Genomic DNA, 18,508 nt, shown 5'->3' with positions numbered 1-18,508 from the left:
GCATTACAAGTGCACTGTCATGCAATCCCTACAGTGGAAAAAGACACTATTTAGCCTGCACCAACCCTCCTAAAGGCATCTCAGCCAGACCCACCCATCCTTATAACCCTGCATTTCCCATGGCTAACTCATTGAGCCTGCACATCCCTGGATACAATGGGCAATTTAACATGGCTAGCCCACCTAACCTGCATATCTTTGGACTGGAGGAGGAAACCAGAGCACCCAGAGGAAAACCAAGTAGACATGGAGAGAATGTGCAACCCCCCCACAGACAATCAGAGACAGGATGGAATTGAATCCAAGTCTCTGGTGCTAACCATTGAGCCACCATGTCCCCTAGTTATTACTTAAATGTCATGAGGATTTATGTCTCTACTACCCTTATAGACAGTTAATTCCAGATTCCCATCAGCCTCTGGGAGAAAAAAACATCCTCACATTCCATTTAAACCTCCTGCCCTTTAACTTAAATCTATGCACCAGATCATTGATCTCTCTAAAAAAAGTAATTGCCTCTTCCTATCTTCCCTATCTATGTCCCCCATATGTTATACATCTCATCCAGGTCAACACCATGCATTCCCCCGCCTCGCCCCCAAGTCTTGTCTGCTCCAAGACAAATAACCCCATGCTATCCAATCTCTATTCATAACTAAAACTTGTGAACCTAACTTGTATGCAGTTTTGCCTCCTTACCTACAGTACTGTACACTAGCCATTGAACAAATGCAACATATGTTCACCAAATTAATTCATGGGATGGAGAGGTTGTCCTTTGAGGAAAGATTAAATAGACTGGGTGGCCTATATTCTATGGAGTTTAGAAGAAAGTGAGGTAATCTCATTCAAACATGTAGTGATCATTCGAGTAGATGCAAGATGAATATTTTAAATGGCTAAGGGGATATTGAATCAAGGGTCACAGGCTCAGTATAAAAGTTGTCATTTCAGGACTGAAATGGGAAGGAATTTCTTCACTCGAGAATGGTGAATCTTTGGAATTTTCTACCCCAGAGGATTGTGAAGGTTCAATTGTTCATTCAAGACTAGGGAGCAGATTTTTAAGATGAAAGGAGAGAGATTTAAAAAAGACATGAGTAAATTCTTTTACACAGATGGTGGTTCGAATGTGGAATGAATTTCCTGAGGAAGTGGTGGGTGTGGGTACAATTACAACATTTAAAAGGTTTGGACGGATATGTACCAGGAGCAGGCAGGTGGGACTGGTTTAGTTTGGGATTATGTTCAGCATGGGCTGGTTGGACTGAAGTGTCTGTTTCCATGCTGTATGACTCTACGACTCTACAAGATCAATAGAGTTTTCCATATCAAGACATATGGGAAAGGTGCAAGAAAATTGTTTTGAAATTGAAGATCAGCCAGGATCTCATTCAGAGTGGACAGGAGGGGCTGACTGCCCTACTTATGCTTCAACTTCCTATGTTCTTAATGTGAAGACCTGTAGCTAGTTTATGGCCTTTGGAGGGAGAAGCATCTTTGATTATGTATTGTTCCCTAATACAAATCCTATTGGATTTGACATGTGCGGTATTGGGTCCGGAACATGATGGTTGTATATAGCTGCCAATTCAATCTGGTTCATTACACACACTGCTCTAATACCCAATATGGAAATCCAGCTAATTAGAATCAGTAAGTTTCAAACGGCTGGTCAGAAATAACCAGTAGGAAATGTCTCCTTTTTCAAGTTAAATTGGCATGTGTAATAAAATGAACCAAATGGTGTTTAATGGACGCTGGTTGTACATACAAACTTTTATTGATATATTAAAATGGCTCTTGTGCTATTGAACTTGGTAAGTCACAGGTGACACTCTGCGGTCACAGAATCATTCATCATTGCATTTTGTGCTTTAGTCAGTCACTGTGCTGTTTTGTTTCCCTCTCTTGGTTTCTTTTCCAATTCCATTTCTGTGTCCTACTTTTTGTCTCTGTCTGTCTGTCTCTCTCTCCCTCCTTCTCTGTCTGTCTCTCTTTCTCTCTCTATGTCTCTCTGTCTGTCTGTCTTTATCTGTCTCTCTCAAGAGGATGATATGGGACAATAGAGAATGAAGGTGGGGGACGAGGGTAATATGGTGGGCGATTGGAATGGAATGAGAGTGAGGATGGTTGTGGGTGGGACAAGAGTGGGCGTAAATGAGACAGGAGTTTTGGGGAAATGATGTGAGAAAGGTTACAGGCTAGCTTTCGAGTTTGAGAAGAGAGAGGAAGGAGAAGGAGAAAAAATGGAGATGTGAAGAAGAAATGGAGGGGATGAAGGGAAAGGAGAAGGAAAGAGGAGAAAAATAACAACTGGAAACATTAAAATCAGGCTTGGTTGGCTGCACTCTTGGTCTGTGTGCAGCACTGCTCCCTGCCTTCTCCCCTCACACTTTGGCCTATCACTGTGTCCCCACCTCCAAGCAGCTGATCTGCCCCCTGTGCCAATCAGGGGTGGGGCAAATGGAAAAGCCCAGTTGGCCTTGTGCACAAAACTCCTGCTGAGTCTGATTGGTTGCCTGTCTCCTTGGGGAGAGGGGTTGAGGGTGTTGGTTGGGGGTCGGTTTGGAGGACGGGGGTGGTAGAGAGGGGCTTTCCCAAGCTCTGTGTGGTGGAGCCCAATAATCCAGTCTTACCACTTTTGTTTACCTAGGGGGTGACTGATCTGCATACACCTTGATCTTTGACCTGCACTGTTTGCTGATCTTAGCCAGGTTAATTATAGAGGTATTCACGTGGCTTCACCAGCTGAGATACGCCATCCACAGACAGGACAGAAATGACCGCCAGCTGATAGAGAGGGAACCTGGCACTCATGCAGTCTGGATCACCGATAGCAGGGAAAATAAAACAGCAACACAAGAAAGATAGATTTTGCAATGTTTTCTGAAAGGAAGAACTGCAAACAGTGTGTGTGTGCTTTGTCAGTCTTCATTGCTCTTCAGAAGGTGTTACAGAATCTGCACTATAAAGATTGCAGATTGTTGAAATAAAATGAAAGAAAACCTACCAAAGCTATAAATCTGAAATAAGAGCAGAACATTCTGGAAATGGGAGGCAGGTATAACTGTCTGAAAGGTTAAGCAATACGTCATGCAGTATTGTTGGAGGTTCCATTTTTCAAAGCAGGCATTAAGCTGAGGTTCTGTTCAAGTGGGCGTTAAAATCAAACAAATTGCACACACCATGGATTGAAGAATTGAGAGCTTCTCCAAAGTCCTGACAAACGTCACTCCCTCGCTGAGAAAAATCCCATGAAGTGCTATTGCCCTTCATTATCTATTGTAGGGTTTGTTTGCGGACTGTGTGTACTTGCTTAACAGTGACTTAATTGTTTGGAGGTCATGTTAGCTGAAGTCCTTGCAGACAAATATCCAGGTTCAATAATTTTTTTTATCTTTATATCAAAGAAATAATAAGAGCCATGTTGTAAAGAGAATCACGATGTTTGGTGAGACCGACTTGTGAAGGTTCCAACACATGACCTCCCACCTTCAACAGCCTCACCCAGTCAAACAGCCTGCTTTCCCCATCTCCAACATTCTCATAACAAATGAGCCAAAATTTTCAAACAAAGGCACACAGCTCTCTTGGTGCTCACCGCCCCTCCACTTTGATTTTTCTCCTGAGATTGCTTGCAGCAGCTCATAGGAAAGTTGTTTTTCGTTTCTCAGACTCCAGCTCATTCCTGAACAGTTGACCACCCAAAAGAGCGATTATTTTACTTCCCAGAAAGACTTTCATTGTTATAGCACCTCTCCCAGCCACCAGATTTCATCATGCACTTTCTAGCGGGCTCTTTGAGTTGACTCCTTATTATAAGGTTGGAAACATAACTTATATTTATGCACAGCAAGCTCCCACAAACAAAATGACATGCATAATTTGTTTTTGGGATGCTGTTTGAGGGTTAAATCTTTGCCAGGGATATCATTTCTGTGTTTCTTTAACTGGTGTCATAGGACCATTCGCCTCCATCAGACAGGGCAGGGGGCAATCAGTTTAACACCACCTTAAATAATGGTACCTCCAACACTTCCTCAGTACTGCAGTGGATCGAAGTTTGTTGTTATGACAGCAAATCATCTCCTCAAGAAATCAGATGCCACATTTTTCACTGATTTAACAATTAAAAAATGGCCTAAAAGTTTGGAGCTGGCTGTTGTATTTTTAAATTACAGAAGCAAGGTAAGTGGTAATCACCTGAATGATGGAATGCTTTGAAAAGTTGAAACAATTGAGATGGAAGAAATTATAAATCCACTGTTGATGGGACTTAAAAGTCAGTGAATGGTCAGAGGAAAGTTAGCCTGAGAAGGTCAGGAAATCCATGGTTTGAAGGTTTAGGTCCCATGACCTGAAGTGAGTAGTCACTTACATTGGCCAAACGCCAGTGACCATTATCTATTTGCTAAGCATCTGTCATGAAAGATGCCAATTACAGTATCTTTAATGCTCAGTTTATATTAGGTAGGGGCAACTGTGCTCATTCATAGAATCACTACGGAGGGGAAAGAGGCCATTCAGCCCATCAAGTCTGCATTGACCCTCCAAAGATCATCCAACCCAGCCTGAACACCTCCCCCACCCAGTCCCCATAACCCCAAATTTACCCTGGCTAATCCATTTAATCATACATAATCCTGGATACGATGGGCAATTTGCTATGGCTAATCCACCTAATCTGCACTGTGCGAGGGAACCAGAGCAAACCCATGCAAACATGGGCAAAACATGCAGGCTCCACACAGACTGTCACCCAGGGCAGGTCCCAGAAGCTGTGAGGCAGCAGTGCTAATCACTAATATACCTTTGCTGCATTCATTAGCTTGTTTTTTTGTTAAAATATGAGACTAACCAGTAGGATTATCCTATAATCTTCCCGACTCGAGTAACTGGTTACTGCAAATAATGGGCCCACTTTGCATGCTGGAAACTGTTTGCGGGAGCTAAGAGTTGACAGGTGACTGTTTTAGTAAGTTTTGAGAAGATTTGTAGCTCAGGTTGAAGTTCTGGATGTAGGTGACTGTGTGGAATTTGCACGTTTATCCCGTGTCTGCGTGGGTTTCCTCCAGGTGCTCCAGTTTCCTCCTAAAGATATGCAGGTTAGGTGGATTGACCATGCTAAATTGCCCCATAGTTTCCAAGGAAGCGCAGGCAAGGTGGATTAGCCATGGGGAATGCAGGGTTACAAGGGGTGGACTGCTCTTTGGAGATCGATGTATATTCAAAGGGCTGAATGGCCTGCTTTCACTCTGTAGGGAATTCTATGATTCTATGACAGATCTTCGTTTGATGTGGTATTGTTATATATGTGGATGTTTGTTCAGCTAAAAATGATTCATGCAAAACTCTAGATATTGTACCTAAGGCAACTTTGAAGTGGGTGGAAGAGGTACTTACAGCTCTCAAAAGCTGTCCTGAATTGCAGAGTGGCAAAAAAAAATCCTACTGACTTCGATAACAGATTACAGATCACAGTAATACGGTGCAATAAAGTTAATGGTAGCAAGCACCCCTCCCTGCTATGTTCCTTCCAAATGTAATGGGCTACCTTGGAATATTGTCTCATTAGAGTAAATTTTATACTGTTTTACTGTCTCTCTCTCTCTCTCTCTCTCAGTTATCTTCTCACAATTGCTCTATATTGCAGTCAGGATGGATCTGACTTGATTTCATGGCTGAGTAACACACTTTATTGCGAAAATAAAAAATCATCTTCACCATCCCAAACTGCTGAAAATTGGATTAAACGTTATTGCTTGCCACATTATTTTATGCCTGTTTTCTGACAGCGTCTGATCCATATCTCTGGAGAGAAAAGATGACATTAATTGGGGAGTAGGCAACAAATTCCACGTTAAGGAAGAAAGATCACAGACCTGACCGGGACAACAACAAAAATATGCATTTATATAGCTCCTTTAGGTTAGTAATTGTCAAAAGTTGCTTTATAGGAATGTTGTCAAACAACATTTGAAACTAAACCACAACAGGTGGTCCAAAGACGGATCAAAGGAATATTGTGGAATGTCTTAAAGTAGGAAATAGAGGTATAAAAGTTTGGGAAAAGAATTCAGAACTTGAAACCTAAGTAACTGAAAGCATGACCTCCAGTTTTTGAACAATTAGCATTCAATTGTAATGGAAGTCTGAGTTAGTGGAGTGCAGTGGTGTCGAAAGGATTGGGGGAGCGGTGCAATAGTGGGAAGTTATTGCGGGGTGGGATGTAGACGAGGCAAGGAGAGGAGTGGCATTTGATACCAAGCATGGAATTTTAAAATCAAGAGGTTGCTGGATGTGGAGCCAGTGAACACAGTGATGACGCTTGAATGGGACTCCAAGTCAGCACAGAGGCTTTGGAAGAACCCAGGTTTTTGAAAGATGTTCGGAGAGAGTTGGAATAGGTGGGTCAGAGGAGCATCTGCAGGATGCAGGTTTCAACTGTGGTTGTTGAATTTTCAGCTCATCTTTGAGAAAAGGGAAGAATATGGTCAACATAGCAGTTGAGGTGCTATTTTCCACTTTTTCCTTAAAGGAGAAATAAAAGCAAAATACTGTGGATGTTGAAATTCTGAAGCAAAGACATAGCCTGCCAGAAAAAAAATCTCAGCAGTTCTGACAGTATCTGTGGAGCATAAAACAGAATTAATGTTTGAGTCCAGTGTGATTCTTCAGAACAGTTCTGAGGAAGATGGTGACACAGTGGCTCACAGTGCCAGGGACCTAAGTTCGATTCCAGTCTTGGATAACTGTATGGAATTTACATGTTTTTCCTGCATCTGTGCAGGTTTCCTTCGGGTGCCCTGGTTTCCTCCCTTCGTCCAAAGATGTGCAGGTTAGATGAATTGGCCATGGGGATTTCAGGGTTATAGGATAGGAGGTTGAGTCTGGGTGGGATTCTCTTTGGACAGCCAGTGTGGACTTGATGAGCTGAAGGGCCTATTTCCATACTGTAGGAATTCTACGATTCTAAGAGCCATATTGGACTCAAAACCTCAACTCTGTTTCTCTACCGGATCTGCTGAGTTTCTCCAGCAATTTATGTTTTTTTAAGGTGGTTGGTTGCTTGTTTCTGCAGTTCAACAGGCATCTATATCTTTCTAACACCTCTTCAAAGTGGGAATCCTGTTACCTTAAGTTACATATTTCACAGGCTATCACTGTGGGGTGGCACGGTGACTCAGTGGTTAGCACTGCTGCCTTACAGCATCAGGGATCCTTGGGCGACTGTCTGTGTGGAGCTTGCACATTCTCCCTGTGTCTGTGTGGGTTTCCTCTGGTTTCCTCCCACAATCCAAAGATGTGCAGGTTAGGTGAATTGGCCATGCTTAATTGCCCATAGTGTTCATGGATGGGTAGGTTAGGTGCATTAATCAGGGTTAACTGTAGGGGAATGGGTCTGGATGGGTTACTCTTCGGAGGATCAGTGTGGACTTGTTGGCTGAAGGGTCTGTTTCCACACTGTAGGGATTCTAATTCTAATTCTATTCACTGTGAAGACAGCACAAAGAAGCTTATTCCTTTCCTCAGTCATTGTGCAGAGGTGCACAATTCCCAGGAATGGAAGCTGGGAGATGGCAGAAATGGGAAATGGTGAAGGTAGCACCTACCACTTCTGCTGGCTGACCAGGAGACCCACTGCTCTTATTATCTGCTATCTGCAAGTGAGAAGGGTTTGCAGGTTGACTTTGTCTGTCTCTAACTCAGGGTCAATTATTGCATTGTTACCACTGCACTCCAATGAGATCAATAAACTCAATGCAGACTGAAAATCGAACCAGGAACCTTCCTGATCTTTTGGCTTTTAATATTGACACTCAGTAAACTGCTGCTGTTAGCAAAGTTATCAAGTGTTTCTCATCCCTGATGTCGTTGGAAAGGTGAAGCACAAGTACCAAAATTCTGACTCAGTGACAGTAGAATCCCTTCACTGTGGAAGCAGGCCATTCGGCTTATCGAGTCCACACCGGCCCTCCGAAGAGCATCCCATCCAGCCCCACCCCATCCCTGTAACCCTGTATTTCCCATTGCTAATCCACCTAGCCTGGACAGTATGGGGCAAACTTTTAGAATGGCTAAACCACCTAAAGTGCACATCTTTGGACCTTGTAAGGAAACTGGAGCACCCAGAGGAAGCCCACACAGATACAGGGAGAATATGCAAACTGCGCACAGACAGTTAACCGAGGCTAGAATCAAACTCCGCTCCCATGAGGCTGCAGTGCTAACCACTGGGCCACCATGCCTCCCAGTGAAGGGAGAGTGATATATTTCCAAGACTGTAAAAGCAGAATGGATGCTTCAGCACAATGCCTTACAAGAACTCGAATGTGGAGTGTTTAATGGGGAGATTGTTGCACTGTAGCTACTACATGTTCTGGCTGATCAGAAAATTGTCCCGCTATTACTGCCTGCCAGAAGCACATGGGAAATGTTTCCAGGTTGACAATCAGCCTGTTTGGCCACGTTGTGAACATACCTTCTGTAGCTGAGAAACTTCTGGCTCAGGGGAAGGAAGGCTATCTACTGCACCACTCTCCCACTGACAGATAGAATCACAGAATTATTACCATATTAAGGCCATTCAGCCCCTTGTGCCTGCACCGACCCTCTTATCTCATGTCAAAAGACCACAAAAAGGTTACATCGTGGGAAAGGATTGTTTCAGTTCCTTAATTTGAATAATATTATAACCATACGCTCATTTTTAAAACATTTGTGAGCCAATTCCATCGGTTGAGTCAATGATCTGTTTTGCAAATAACGGGGAAGATTTATCCTCAGTCAGTTCGAGTAACATGGAACGGAAGTATCCTAAATATAAATTAACTGTTGCCATAGTGATGGTAGCTTGGTGTCCTCTGTAATATTGAACCAGAATTAGGTAGGTGAAATTTGAGATTGATTAATAAAAAGTCAGGATTGTTAGATGAAGCAGAGATTGGCTTTTCCTGAGAGTGCTTCTGCCTTTTTTTTAACCGGGTGATGGTTTCAGATTGAAAACAATCTCAAGATGAAGGCTTCCATGTGACAAAAGTCTAAAAATAACCTTCAGTCTGAAAACCATGGCAATGATGCATATTCAGTTGCTGCCCAGGATTGTGCGCAGCCAAAGCAAAGCAGCCTGAGTGATGGGAAAATGATGCATTTACCTGGAGAGGGAGCTACTTATTGAATGGAGAAGGTGGAAGAAACCTATTGTCTATTTTAGTCCCTGAAACAGGCTGACTGATGAAAATTCTGCTAAAGTCCATGTTTTAGGAGATTTTTGATGTGCAATGCAAAATTTGTCAAGTCATTTAGCTAATTTTTCAATCAAAAAATTTAATTAAATAAAGGTATGATGTTAGTAGGTACAATCAGAAGTATGGATTGGGTTTAATAATATCTTATGATGAATTTCTTGTATTTTCAGGCCACTGAGGATAAGTTGATTTTCAGTACTTGCTTCTTCTGGCATTTCCTCTGTAATTTCTTGCGCTGAATTCGTTCAGTATGCTGCATTTGATGCAGGCAGTCCCTGGGTTATTGGAAAGGGGACCGTTGCACTGTAGGAGAAGGAGTAGCAGGTCTCACAGTGAACCGGTCTCTGTTCCAGAACTCTCATCTTCAGGTGTTACCGTTGCAGCTGCAGTCAAACATGGATTCAAATCTTTCCTCTCCTTCCACGCTCCCCAACCCCTATTGCAAATTGAAAACCATGATTGTATGCGTGTGTGTATTGATATACGATCAGTGTTCTGTCTCTTCACTTTTCTGTTGCATTCATTCCTGGGAAGTGTGTATCACTGGCAAAGTCAGCATTTGTTGCCTGCTCTTAATTGACCTTGAGGAGCCGGTGGTGATCTGCCTTCTTGAACTGTACCATTCCATATGGTGAATGACTCCCTCATAGAATCCCTGCAGTGTGGAAACAGGTCATTTGGCCCATCAAGTCCATGCCACTACTCCAAAGCCCTCTATTTCCCATGGCCAGTCCACCTAACACACACATCTTTGGACATTGGGAGGAAATCAGAGCTGCCAGAGGAAACCCATGCAGACACGGGGAGAACAATCAAACTCCACACAGTCACCTAAGGGTGGAATCGAACCCGGGTCCCTGGCACTGTGAGGCAGCAGTGCCAACCACTGAGCCACCATGCTGCCTGTAGTAATGGTGATTAAGGAATTCCAGGATTTTGACCCAGTGACAATGAATGAGCTCATTCCTGATGAAGGGCTTATGCCCAAAACCTCAATACTCCAGATCCTCGGATGCTGCCTGACCTACTGTGCTTTTCCAGCACCACACTCTCGACACATGGTTATACTGCAATATATAGTCTTCCCTTTGTATCCAGTGAGTTCTAAAAGATGTACTAGATCTGGAAATCCCTTCCTACACTCTTCACCTGTCTATCTTACAATATTCTGTAGTGTCTATCTCTTTGGTCAAACTTCCAGCCACCTTTTACTGTATGTCATAGTGTCATAGAGTCATGGAGATGTACAGCATGGAAACAGACCCTTCGGTCCAACTTGTCCATGCCGACCAGATATCCCAAATCAATCTAGTCCCATTTGCTAGCATTTGGCCCATATCCCTCTAAACCCTTTCTTATTCATGTACCCATCCAGATGCTGTTTAAATGTTGTAATTGTATCAGCCTCCAACAGTTCCTCTGGCAGCTCATTCCATACACGTACCCCCTTGAAGGTGAAAATGTTTCCTCTTACGTCCCTTTTAAATCTTACCCCACTCAACCTAAACCTATGCCCGCTAATTCTGGACTCCCCCACCCCAGGGAAGAGACTTTATCTGTTTATCCTATCAATGCCCCTCATGATTTTATAAACCTCTATAAACCTCAGCCTCCAACGGTCCAGGGAAAACAGCCTCTCCCTCAAGCTCAAACTCTCCAATCTTGACAACATTTTCTGAACCCGATTTGCTGTCACTCTCATTTTTTGCTGACTCTGTGAAGCCCCTTGGGATTTTTTGCTACATTAAAAATACAATATGAAAGTTTGTTATTGTATGACATTGTATTGTAATCAAAAAAGTTACAATTTTTTTTTAAAATGATTGTTTCTTCTCCCAGATGATGTTTGGCTTTTTTTTTCTGTTGCTTTCTTCCTCTGGTTTTCTGTCCTGGCTGAAATGTGGCATTTTCAAAATAAATTGCTTTTGTCTGTGAATAACTGTGATCTGAAATTAATAAAGCTGGGACTTTCAAAAAGCAGCAAATCTTTCTAATCTAATTGTTTAATGTGACAATAACTTTCTGACTTTATTGTTTGCAATTAGTCATTTATTAACCACCAGTCAATAAAATCATTACTGCATACAATCCACAAACACCATTAAATCATGCCAAACATACAGACCAATCCTCTAGGGTATCCACATAAGCCCGTCAGAAGGTTGCAAAATAATAACTTTGGCCTTAATTGAAGTACAATGTATATGTTATATGAAATAAATCCCTCTGTCCAGAACAGTCAACAGCATGTAACAACATGTTAGTCTTTAAATCTTTCAAGTCATTTACTTTCAACATGCAACATCCAGTTTCTTGAGTAAACGGCTCATGGGTATTTGATGGCACCATTTAATCTTCCAGTACATCAACTGTAGATGATCAGGGATTGGATTATCTTTTACCCTTCCTAGACTTCAACTCGTCCAAATCTTGATTGCCTGAATCCTCACAGGTCCTGTTTGTTCATCACCTCGACTTTAGTTGATGCAGCAATATATTAACTTTAAAATTCTTGTTTACAAGTGTGTCATCACCTCTCCTTATCTCTGTCACATCAAATGATGCCAAAATTCTCTGACATGCAGAGGAACCTCGGTTATCCAAATAATACACGCAGGGAGTATTTTGTTCAGATAATCGAATGTTCCGATAATTGAATGTCGTATAACACAGTTTTTCCAAGCATTGGGATCTTGCGATCTTGCCTGGATAATCTGAAATTTGGATAATTGTATACTGGATAATTGAGGTTCCTGTGTACTCTGTTTTTCCAATTCCACATTCACGTGTATTCCTGATTTCCATTGCTTTTCCATTGGTGCCATGTCTTCAGCAGTGTAGGCCTTGAGCTCTGGAATTCCCTCCCTAAAACCCTCTGTCTCTCTACAGATGGAGATTCTCTTCAACCAAGCTTTGGGTCATCCATCCTCTTATCTGCTGCTTGCAGGTGGTAGTGTTTCCATGTATCTGCTTCTCTTGGAATTCTCAATGATGATGGTCATGAGTTTGGAAAGTGCTGTCTAATTCATCAATGCTTCTAGGATAGCACCTTCCAAACCCACAACCACTACTATCTACAAGGCTTGGTAACACTATCATCTGCAAGTTTCCCTATACTCCACTCACTATCCTGACTTCCTTCACTGCCACTGGGTCAGAATCCTGGAACTCTCTCCCTGACAGCATTGTGGGTGTATCTACAGCACATGGACTGCAGTTGGTCAAAAAGGTAGCTCATCACCACCTTCTCAAGGGCAACTTGGAATGAGCAATAAATGCTGGCCCAGCCAGCAACATCCATGTCCCATGAGCAAATAATAAAAATTTACCAGCGCCCCCCACCCTGACCTTCTATACAGAAGGAAAAGAATTGTCTCGATACCCTATTTTGTTTGATGATGTTCCTGTGAAATGCCTTACTCTGCTGGAAGTGGCTATTTTGTTGTGAAACTGCTAATCTCTCGCTATACCTCAAAAAAAAAGATGTGGGGAAGGTGATGTGGTTAATTTGAAGGTTACTGTAGGTGAACCTTTGCATCATTCTATGTATTCACACCTTCCTGGCTTCGAATGGAAAGTCTAGATTATCCAAAGTTGGAAATACATCAGAAAATACATGCTGTTCTTTCATAGTCTTTTCAATGATTTTCGTAATAATATAGTTTCTGTTCTGACACAAGAGGTGTGAGACTGGAGGTGTGGACCCTAACCTGTGGCTGGCATGATAGATGCAACTTCCTTATAGTAGTAATCACTGGTTCAGACTCTGTGCAGGGCTCTATGCTGTCCTTTGAAATGGTGCTATTTATGCCCACCTGTAGCCTGAGTTAGTTCCTTATCTCACACCAGTGTCTGTAACAACACAGCCCTCCCTCAGTACTACCAACCTAAACCTTGTGTTGCAGTTGGACTTGAATACCTGACTTCCTGACTTGAAGGTGATAATTCTACCACTGAGTCATTGCTAGTACCACCCTTGATATGCTTACCTTGACAGCTCCGGTAAAGTCACTCCATCGCTTTAGTTATCCTTTTGACGTGGATAAAGAGTAGAGCTGGAAAAATCACAAAAGGTCAAGCAGTATCAGAGGAACGGGGGAGTCACCGCTTCATGGCAGAATCTTTTGTCAGGACGGGGGGAGGGGAAGGGGGCTGTGAAATAAATAGAAGAAAGGGACTGGGTGGGGCTGGGTGAAAGGTGGGTGAGATGGCAAGTTGGATGCAGGTAAGAGGCCACCCCACCCACCTTTCCCTAGGCCCACCCCTTTCCATCTATTTATTTTGCAGCCCCCTCCCCTCCTCCAGTCCTGACAAAAGGTTCCGACCTGAAATGTTGAGTCCCCTTCTCTTTTGATGCTGCTTGACCAGCTGCACTTTTTCCACTTCAATTCTTATCCACTCTGACTCTCCGGCATCTGCAGTTCTCACTATCTCCAAGTTATCATCTGGAAACCATGCTACTGGCTACTGTCCCATAGGTAATTCTTTCATGACACTATTGGCAAGACCAGCATTTGTTGCCTATCCTTAATAAATGTTGAACTGAAAGGCTCACTAGGCCTCTTCAGAGGGCAGTTAAGAGTCGTAGAGTCAGAGAGTCATTGAGTCATAGAGATGTACAGCACAGAAACAGACCCTTTGGTCCAACTCATCCATGCTGACCAGATATCCCAACCTAATCTAGTTCTATTTGCCAGCACCCGGCCCATATCCCTCTAAACCCTTCCTATTCATATACCCATCCAGATGCCTTTTAAATATCGTAATTGTACCAGCATCTGCCACTTTGTCTGGCAGCTCATTCCATTCATGTACCATCCTCGTGTGAAAAAGTTGCCCCTTAGGTCCCTTTTATATCTTTCCCCTCTCACCTTAAACCTATGCCCTCTAATTCTGGACTCCCCGACCCCAGGGAAAATATCTTGCCTATTTACACAATCCATGCCCCTCATGATTTTATCAACCTCTATAAGGTCACCCCTCAGCCTTTGACGCTCCAGGGAAAATAGCCCCAACCTGTTTAGCCTCTCTTTACTGCTCAATCCTCCAACCCTGGCAACATCGTTGTGAATCTTTCTGAACCCTTTGTTATGACACTGGGTAAACCCCTCTGCTAAATTAAACAAGTCACACCAGAAATAGTCCACCTCGCACCGTAATCTGTTAAAATTTGAAAGGCAAAGAACTATCCCAGAGGTCACTATTTCAAGTAGAAATTAACAACTTAATTCTTTAAGTTCAACAGAGAATATTAAAACCAGCAACTATTTACAACTCCTTTATCTTAAAACCTATCTTTTACCTTCCACTCTACAATACTAGTCCAATAAAAAAAATCCCGATTAAGATTTACAAAAAGAAAATAATCACATTTCAAAACCAGTCAACTTTGCCGATTCTCCTTTGTAGATTTTCCCAAGGTCAGTCTCAATGTTCTGCTGCACAGACTCCCCATAGACAGGTACCTTTCAGCGAGCTCTTCAGTTAGCAGTCAACAACATTTGTTGGTCTTTAGCAGTTCTCCATCTAACTGTTCAAAATGTCTGGTTTTACACACCAAAACATTGGATTATTTCATTGGTTTTAATATTATCAAAGTACTAAATTCAAATTTGATTGGATTTTGGTATCTTGGGGTATAATTTAAACTGATTGGCAAATTTGAATTTGCTTTTGTTTCATTGGAACCCATCTGCTGCTATTTATTTCAACCAAATATTACACTGTTACCTTGTTCAGGACTCTTGGTGCTTTGTCAGTCCTTGCTAGCTTTTCAACTCTCTGAAAGTTTCAGTACAACTTCATAACACTTTTCAAGTTTCACAACATCCTTCCAATAGGAAGAAGACCAGAATTGCACGCAATATTCCAAAAGTGGCCTAGCCAACGTCCTGTACAGCCAACCACATTGCTGAGATATGGATCACATACAGGTCAGACCAGGTAATGATGGCAGATTTACTTACCTAGGGGGCATTAGTAAACCTGATGGGATTTTAACAAAACAGATGAGTCACCATTATTAAACTGATTTTAAATCCTGCCAGCTCCTATATGAACTCCTAGCACCAGAGTTTCAATCTGGATCTCCAGTTAACTAACCTGATGACATAATGACTTCAGTAAGCGCTCAACATAACAACCAATCTTATACATTCGCTGTGGCATCTGAGTGAATTGGCTAAAGTAGCAGGCTGAATGTGTGGCATGTCGATGTACCTCCTGCCAACTTCCAAAACCTGTCATTGAAACACAGTACTCTGTCCGACTGCAGATCTGGCAGTGATAATCACGGTTAAGTGGAAGTAGACTTACCTCGTTGTGTTCAACAAGTGAGATCCAGCCTGAATAACTGAGAAAGGCATAATTCACCATCTCACTTCCATAGTCAGGTTACTGGAGCAAGGACAAATGAGAAGACTTGTCAGCCTTATTAATGAGAGTTCTTGAGCGTGCACATTAATGACTGTCAAAACACATTGATTGCTTTCTGCAACACAATCTAGCCTCTTTCTCTGAGTTGTAACAATATAATGACAGCTCTGTCTATTTCAATACCACTGAAGCTGCATCATGGCTTTTTTCAAAAATGAAATCTCACTGTTTTCCATGATCTAACCTTGGTATCATTGTGTAATACACACAGCTACTAAAAATTCATAGTGTCAAATAGCAAGTGGAGGACAAGAGGATATAAATAACCAGCCTGGGGTGTGATTTGAGATTGGATAATTTTTTTTCTCGTACAGAGTAATTCATGTGTGGAATCAGCTTCCAGCGAAAGCAATTTCTGCTGCACCATTTAACACCTTGCCTTTTTTTTCAAAGGAACACACAGAGCTGGATGCACATTGGCAACTCTAAGATTTGCCTAAGCTTTTTTCATGAGCTCAGAAATTTATGGCCAAGCTTCCGACGTGATTTGTGAAGGTGTGGAAATCACACGACTCCGTGAGTGAATTGCGGATATTTTCAATCCACTTTTTCAGCCACATCTCATCTTGGCTGGAGCAGGTGGGATTTGAACTTGCTCCTTCTGGCCCAGAACCACTGGCGGCAGGAAGCGGAAAGAGTCATTTCCAGCAGCCGGGATATAGCCAATCAATGGACTCCTACCGCCAATGCCATCATGTAGGAGAAACTCATGCTGACCATCTGATTTCTGGTCAAGCAGTGCCTTTCCAGGCATTAGAGGCCATTACCTCCACGATAATTCACCAATTCCCTCCCCTTCTCTTCTGCGTTGGCAATCCTGCAACCCTAGCAGCACCCCCTCCCACCTTCAAAACTTACCTTGGCTCGGACCTGCCAGGCTGATACTAGTGCAATTCCGCACTTTGGTTTGAGTCCGGGATCCATTGATTCCTCCAGAAGCAGAGGTCACAATCTGAGGATGCGCAGTGGCCATTGAGGATGGAGATGAGGAGACATTTCTTCATCCAAAGAATAATGAGCCTGTGGAATTTATTACCACAGGAAGTAGTTGATCCCAAAACATTGGAAGTGTTCAAGAAGTAGCTGGATATAGCACTTGGGGCAAATGGGATCAAAAGTTATGGGGAGAAAGTAGGACTAGACTATTGAGTTAGACAATCAGCCATGATCATGGTGAATGGCGGAGCAGGCTCGAAGGGCCAAATGGCTGGCTCCTGCTCCTATCTTTTATGTTTCTATCTTTATACTTCTACATTTCTTTTGGACCACCTCCACTCCTGGTGGTCGTCACCACTTCCGATAATGCTGCCAGGGGCCAAGAGATCTGCTGGCCCTCCACCTGGGCAACTGCTCTTGCAGACAGGATGGCCTCTCTGCTGGAGCCAGTCACTGGCTCACTGGCCACAAGATGAGCCTACAATATTGAGACTGGATCACCACCAACCTTTGCATTGAGCTATGGGCTCCCAGACCCAGAAATTCATTCTATAGTATCACACAGCCCTTCAGCTCATCGTAACTATGAAGTATGAACTCTTTAAAGGAAGCTAATGCTCCTGAAGTATAAACTTTTTATGCTCCAAGTAAATGTCCCTTTTGAAAGTTATTTTCCACCTTGCCACTAGTACCCTTGCAAGCACCACAACCCGATCATAACAACTCACTGCATGAAAATTATCTTTGTATTTTTTGTCTTAAAATTGTCTTAAAACAATATTTTCTTTATTTCCTGATCATTCTGCTGTACTGAAAACAGTGTGTTGTTATTTACTCTATTAAAACTTTGAACAACTCTATTAAATCTCCCATTAAGTATCAATTCTCTGTCATTTTGACAGGCAACTAATCCAGAGTTTCAGGTTTTGTTTTTGTTTAGCTTCTGGAGAGAACGCGGTCATAGAAGGAGCGGCATTGGAGACCAGAACACGGCAATGGCTCGGACCCAGAGTGGGACTTTAGCGGTCGGCAGTGAGATGGCAACACGGTGGAGATCAATTCCAGCGCAGGGTGAGATCGAAACCAGCGTGGAGGAGAGACCAACCCCTGGTAGGGAGTGCGAACCCACATGGAGAAAGCCCAGCATGGAATGTCTGCAGACCCATTGCTAAAGAAGGACTGTAATACTGAACTTTTAACTTATTTCTTTATTTTTCTATTTGCACTCAAGATTTTGAACCCAGGTGCCTTTTGTACCTAAGATGGCGCCGGGAATGTCAACATTGTACACTTTTCAGTGTAGTCCTTTGTACACTGTACTTTAGGGTGGCACGGTGGCTCAGTGGTTAGCACTGCTGCCTCACAGTGCTTGGGTTGAAAATGTGTTGCTGGAAAAGCACAGCAGGTCAGGCAGCATCCAAGGAGCAGGAGAATCAACGTTTCGGGCATGAGCCCTTCTTCAGGAAACGTCAATTCTCCTGCTCCTTGGATGCTGCCTGACCTGCTGTGCTTTTCCAGCAACACATTTTCAGCTCTGATCTGCAGCATCTGCAGTCCTCACTTTCTCCTCACAGTGCTAGGGACCTGGGTTTGATTCCAACCTCAGGTGACTGTCTGTGTGGAGTTTGCACATTCTACCTGTGTCTGCAAGTTTCGTCCGGGTGGTCCGGTTTCCTTTCACTGTCCAAAGATGTGCAGGTCAGGTGAGCTGTTGTGTTGCAATAGTCTTACCAGACCATAGTGGCTGCTCTCTTATTAGAGAGAAGTGACTGGTAGTGATTTACCCTGAGGGCCATCAGACCTCAGGTGAGGGAAGACATTGAGAAGGACAGTCCTCCATGGTAATGTCAAACTGGCGATGGGAATTGAAGCCATGCTGTTAGCAT

The 18,508-nt window shown here is 42.9% G+C and overlaps 1 long non-coding RNA gene across 1 annotated transcript in view; it reads left to right on the top strand.

Moving 5' to 3' along the window:
* LOC148141743 (uncharacterized) overlaps positions 1-17,929 on the top strand; it is a 30,702-nt gene extending 12,773 nt beyond the window's left edge. The window contains exons 2-3 of the long non-coding RNA XR_015752434.1: positions 15,092-15,194; positions 17,563-17,929. This is a non-coding gene — a long non-coding RNA (uncharacterized LOC148141743). The remainder of the gene's footprint in view (positions 1-15,091; positions 15,195-17,562) is intronic.
* The last annotated feature ends 579 nt before the right edge of the window (positions 17,930-18,508 follow it).

This window comes from Chiloscyllium plagiosum, unplaced genomic scaffold (assembly GCF_037043375.1).
Source record: "Chiloscyllium plagiosum isolate Xiang-an unplaced genomic scaffold, Cpla_swu_hap1 HiC_scaffold_32, whole genome shotgun sequence".
NCBI classification, from domain to species: Eukaryota; Metazoa; Chordata; class Chondrichthyes; order Orectolobiformes; family Hemiscylliidae; genus Chiloscyllium; species Chiloscyllium plagiosum.
Note: the sequence above shows the minus strand (reverse complement) of the source record. Positions and strands in the feature narration are given on the sequence as shown.